Below are 5427 nucleotides of genomic sequence, written 5' to 3' on the forward strand. Positions count from 1 at the left end.
GAAAAGAAGAAGAAAATCAAGCACTTACTATAAACCTAACTTGACTCGATCCAATTGGAGTTGTGCAACTGTTAGTTTACTTACCCGGGAGTTCTTGCAAGCAATCAATCGATTCATGTACATGTGTATACGCCAGATCGATCCATCAGACTGCTTATCACATAGCTTTGTAAACATATGCCCATCACGTGTATGCATGTTCTTGTGAGGCCAATCCAGATCAATTGACGCCGTCAGCTAGTAGCAAAGCTTGCTCTTGTGCCAATCCAGATCAACCAACCTAGCCAGCAGCTTAGTAGTTTGCTTCGTATGTGTGTTTGCCTACGAAAAATCGAACCAGCTGCTTGCTTAAGTAGCTTTGTAGGCATTTGTCGCGTATACTATCATGTCCCCACCCTAAAAAAAAGGTATACTATCGAAAGAAATCAAGCTAGTGTGATACCCTGCATACGTTGCCGGAAAGCACTTGTCAAGTGTGATACACCAGAGCGAATACAAATCCGGCATCCCGGTGCGCCTTGCTAAGGCAGAAACAAACTTTCACGTGTGGCACCATGAATTAATCAGGTAATAGAGGATGAGCCCGGCCGTCATAAACCTTATGGATTCAATGGAAAAAATAAAAATCATATGCATAATAGATCAACCTTATGGGAGCATGCTAAACACATACACGTAATAGGATTTTTTGTTGTTGTTGAGAAATTTAATATGCAATATACTTATGTTTGTTATAAGAACAATATCATTGGGAGAACCAAACAAAATTATGAAAAATCATAAGATGCATGCATGGAGAAGAATTGTAGATGCATACTTACGCACTGCATGCTGCTTATTGATTGGAAGGAGGCATCGATGGACAAAGGGAAACGACACGATGCAAGAATCGAGCAAACCTGACACCTGCTGGTGGCCAACCTATGTATTTCGCATGCACAGGGTGCAATTTTCATAGGCGCCTGAGGCGTCCATGTCCAACTGGACCAACTTCCGACCAATGCTCCTTCCAAGCCAGCCCCTACATCCCGTCTATGTCAACTTCCACGTCTGTAGATTCCTTTACTCCTTTGCCACAGCTGTTGGCGCCTTATTTCTCAAGCATGGGCTGTCGCATGGCTCATCCGTAGGCTAGATCGGACGGTTCCTGCCATTCCACTCGTTGCTCAGCCTGATGGCCCCGTGAGGAAGACGACGTCCTCGTGAGGTTATCGGCGAGCGCTGCATAGCTGGATTCGTGTTAGGTGCCGGAGGTCGCGGGAAGCGCGGATCTCATGAGGCCTCTACTGATCTCAATGCCGTTGGCTAGAAAAGTCTTTTCATCGTGCGCCCACACAGGTGCCGGGCTTCCCATGCAACCCTTCACATCGTCTTGATATTTTCATCTCGTCCTCCTCCCGAGTTTTGTTGCTTTTCCTCGTCGTTGTCTTGCCCGGCACAGATTAGGTTTTATTCTCCACATATGCTGCTCCCCCGCCTCCGCCAGACCAAGCCCTTCCCTCCTGTTTCCTAAGCCGATCCTCCTAGTCCGATGGATCCACATCTGGTGCTCCCCTGCCTCCGCTTGATCCACCCCTTCCATTCTCTTTCTCGCGCTAATCCTCGTCAACGGCTCAACAACTACTGCTCCATCGCCTCCGCCGGATCCAGCCTTCGCTTCTCTTTTTGGAGCCGATATTTATTGCAGGGAAGGCCACGATGGATGTGGAGTTTGACTCCAACTAAAGTCTCATGTCTCATGTGTACGAAAGAAACCCAAGAGGATGGACGTCTGTTCAACCGAAGAGAAAAAACGTGAAGAGACTTTTCCTTCTTTTGACAAGAACGCTGGTTATGTTGGCAATATACACGAGGCTCACTTCCTTGTTCAATCCCTGGTTCTAGCATGAATCAGTTCCAACGTGGCCCGAGATGATTTTGGTTTTTACCAAAAGCTATTGTAGTTCGTGTGCATCGGGGTCAATTTCTAATATGTGACCAGAAAAAAAAGTTAAACGATATTTTTTTTAAATCTCAGCCGTCAATCTTTATGGTAACGGTGGATATAAGGGGTGACGTATGGAGAATTATGAAAGGTTCCTCTTTTTAATATTAGGTATAAATATAGATTTTCAAATGTAAATGAATTTCATTTTGCAAGGTGTGGGTTTCTGTGGACCCCTTGCTTTCCAATTTGGTCCAGCTGTGACTCTTATGACTAGCCCGTTAATCGAAGCATCGACGGCCCAGCCTGCTAACGCAGAAGGAAAGAAATTCCCAGCCTCACTCCCGTCGGTTTCATGGAATCCCGGTTTCACTCCCCTTCCTCTAGCTCGCCGCCGCCGCCGCTTTCTTCCGCCATGGCCGACCGCACTCCATCTCCTTTCAGGTACGGTGAGCATCACCATCAACATCGAACATAGCATCCATTCCTCCGATCAATGTTGGAGATATCGCTTATCAGGAACTTATCGGTCGACCTAAGATAAGGGGTAAATCGGCTAGTTTATCGGCATATTGGCTGATTTATCGCCATATCGGTTAATTTATCGGTCGATTTATCTTATCGGTCAGACAGCGGTAAGCGATAAATCGGCCGATTTATCGGAATATCAGAAGATATCTTGAATAGTGCCTCCGATCCTATGAGCTCTCCTGGATCCGTGTTTCCGCAGGTCTTCCCCTTCTCGCCACAGCAAGTGCAGGACGGCGGCCGAGAGACTCACCGACGACCTCCTCGTGGAGATCCTCTCGCGCGTCCCGGCCAAGTCGCTCTGCCGCTTCAAGTGCGTCTCCAACCACTGGCTGAGCCTCATCCACCACCCCGACCACCGCAAAAAGCTCCCCCAAACCCTCGCCGGCTTCTTCCACGGTAGCAGCAACTTCGAGGATTGGTTTCTGGAATCACCTGTCCTCTTCACCAGCATATCGCCTTCCCCTCCCATGGACACATCATTCGCCTTCCTGCCCAACACCAGCAGTTGGATCTGTTGGACAGCTGCAACGGTCTCCTCCTCTGCCGCTTGTATGACGTCTCGGGTGAGGTTGGCAAGCGCCATTTTGATGTGGTGTGCAATCCTGCCACGGAGAAGTGGGTCCTGTTGCCGGACTCTGGCCAGGACAGCGTCAACTGCAGCACACGTTTGGGCTTCAACCCAACTCTGTCTTCGCATTTCCATGTGTTTGAGTTGGTGGAGGAGCATGATAACTTCATTTCCGGAGTGGCTGGAGTGGCAGTGTATTCGTCGGAAACCGGAGTTTGGGTTTATAAGGAAAACAGATGGAACGAACGTATCTTACTTACTGAACTTCAGTCATCGTTTGTCTTTCTTAACGGCTATCTGCATTTTGAAGTCGATGGCCGTGACTTTTCCCGTTATCTAGCTGTGGTGGACACGGCCGGGGAAACATGGATGAACTTCAGTGTCCCTGGTGGTCTGGTTAACGGCTTTATTCAACATTCACAGGGCCGCTTGCATTATGTCAATTTTCAGATGGATGAAGATGGTGGTGTCAATCAACTTGTAGTTTATGTTCTTGAGAACTACCAAAGCAAAGAATGGACATTGAAGCATAGCGTTGAAACTTCATACATACTTGGAACGGCAGATTACTGCATTTATTGGTTTGATTGGATTGCCGTTCATCCGGAATGCAACTTGATATTCTTCACCCTTGTGCGGGATCTCAAACTCATGTGCTATAATATGGATTGTCGACAAGTCAAAGTAATCTGCAATCTGGAAGGTGTGGAGCCGCCATATCTACCATATGTGCCGTTGTATGCTGAGTTAGAGGCATTGTGCATTTGACATCAGTTGTCATTCATATTTTGGTTGCTTTATGTTGTCTGCACTTGTTTCTGTATACTACCAGTGGTTCTGTTCACTGCTACCTCCATGTGCTCGGTTAACTTTGCAAAATGTTTCAGCAAAGCTAATATGATCATTTAGTGAAGGACTTATCAGCCATCATCATGCAGCTTAAACTTATGTCTTCTGTTTGCAGTCGGGGGAATTAGATCATTAGAAGCATGTTGCTGATAGAGACCTAGTAAAACTATTGCTCGTCTATTAATACGATAATTTGTGGGATCATATCTTTCTTGTTAAATGCTAATTACATGTGGCCTATTTTAAGTCGAAAAAGGTGTTAGCAGAACAAAAGCAATCATAATGTACACAATTGTTCTGCCAACTGTTGGTCAGAAATCCTGCTTGTTCGTCGGTACATTTATTCATGTAGGTGGGTTAAAATAGTCTATGCACTGCCCTTCAAATGCTACTCCTGCAGTCCTACTGATAGTTACATGATGTCTGTAAAGTTGCACGCACAATCCAGCCCAGTGCAGCGTTGTTTCTGAATTCTGTTTTTTGACGTGACTGTGGCTGTCATGGCTCTGGTTTTAGCTTCAGTTACCACACAGTTTAACTGGGTAAGCCTGCATTCTTGTGTGGCCATATGATCAGTGGGGTGCCCCTTTTCCTCAGTTTCCTCCCTATTTCTTGATATTGAACAATGCACTCTAGATTTTAGCTGAACTGTTAACTTATGGGAAAACTTTGTTTTTGCCACTCTAGTTTTTGCCAACTTTACTTATGCCACTCTAGAATTTGACATTTCACTTTTGCCACTCTTAGCTTTTGACAATATATCACTTTTGCCGTTCCGTGGCAAAAGCAAAAAAATTAGAGTGGCAATGTGATACATGTCAATAGCTAAGAGTAGCAAAAGTGAAATGACAAATTATCGTTTTTGCCATGGAATGGCATTTGTGATGTATTGTCAAAAGTTAAGAGTGGCAAAAATGAGATGTCAAAATCTAAAGTGGTATAAGCAAAGTTGGCAAAAACTAAAGTGGCAAAAACAAAGTTTTCCCTTAACTTATAAGGCTTCAATTCTAACTAGAAAGAACTTTCCTGAGGGATACTTACATTGTCTTCCGCTATTCAGGGCTGCACTTAATTATTTGCCTTTTTGGACTCATGGTTTTAACTATAATTGTTCTACCATGAACATTTTCTTCTACTAGCGTTCCAACAGTAAGTGTCATGTAGCTGTTGTATGCATCTAAATCATTGAGAGCTATATGTTATAGAAGATGTGTCCCAATCACTATGTTTCCACGACAATAATAATTGTTGTGAGTGTTTATGTTATGACCGGTTTAGCTTATAACCGGAGAAGGCCCACCGGGCATTAGTTAGGGGCTTGGCCTACAAGTTATCTTAGAATTAATTCTTATACAAGTTATTTATGTTATAAATATAGGCTGTAGGACTCTTTGAGAAGGAAGCAATAAAGATATTATCATCTTCTGTTGCCCGGCTCCCTGAGGAACCGGAACCCTAGCCGCCACCAGCCAACCGCCGCCGCACCTAAACCCTAGCCGCGACGGCGCCCACTCGCCGGCGCGCGCGCTCCAGCCCTCGTTCCCCTCCACCTTGT

At 45.3% G+C, this 5427-nt stretch overlaps 1 pseudogene; it reads left to right on the forward strand.

Moving 5' to 3' along the window:
- The first annotated feature begins 2339 nt into the window (after positions 1-2339).
- Positions 2340-3791, forward strand: LOC125529105 (annotated as a pseudogene).
- Positions 3792-5427: the final 1636 nt, after the last annotated feature.

Source organism: Triticum urartu, unplaced genomic scaffold, assembly GCF_003073215.2.
Source record: "Triticum urartu cultivar G1812 unplaced genomic scaffold, Tu2.1 TuUngrouped_contig_5342, whole genome shotgun sequence".
NCBI classification, from domain to species: domain Eukaryota; kingdom Viridiplantae; phylum Streptophyta; class Magnoliopsida; order Poales; family Poaceae; genus Triticum; species Triticum urartu.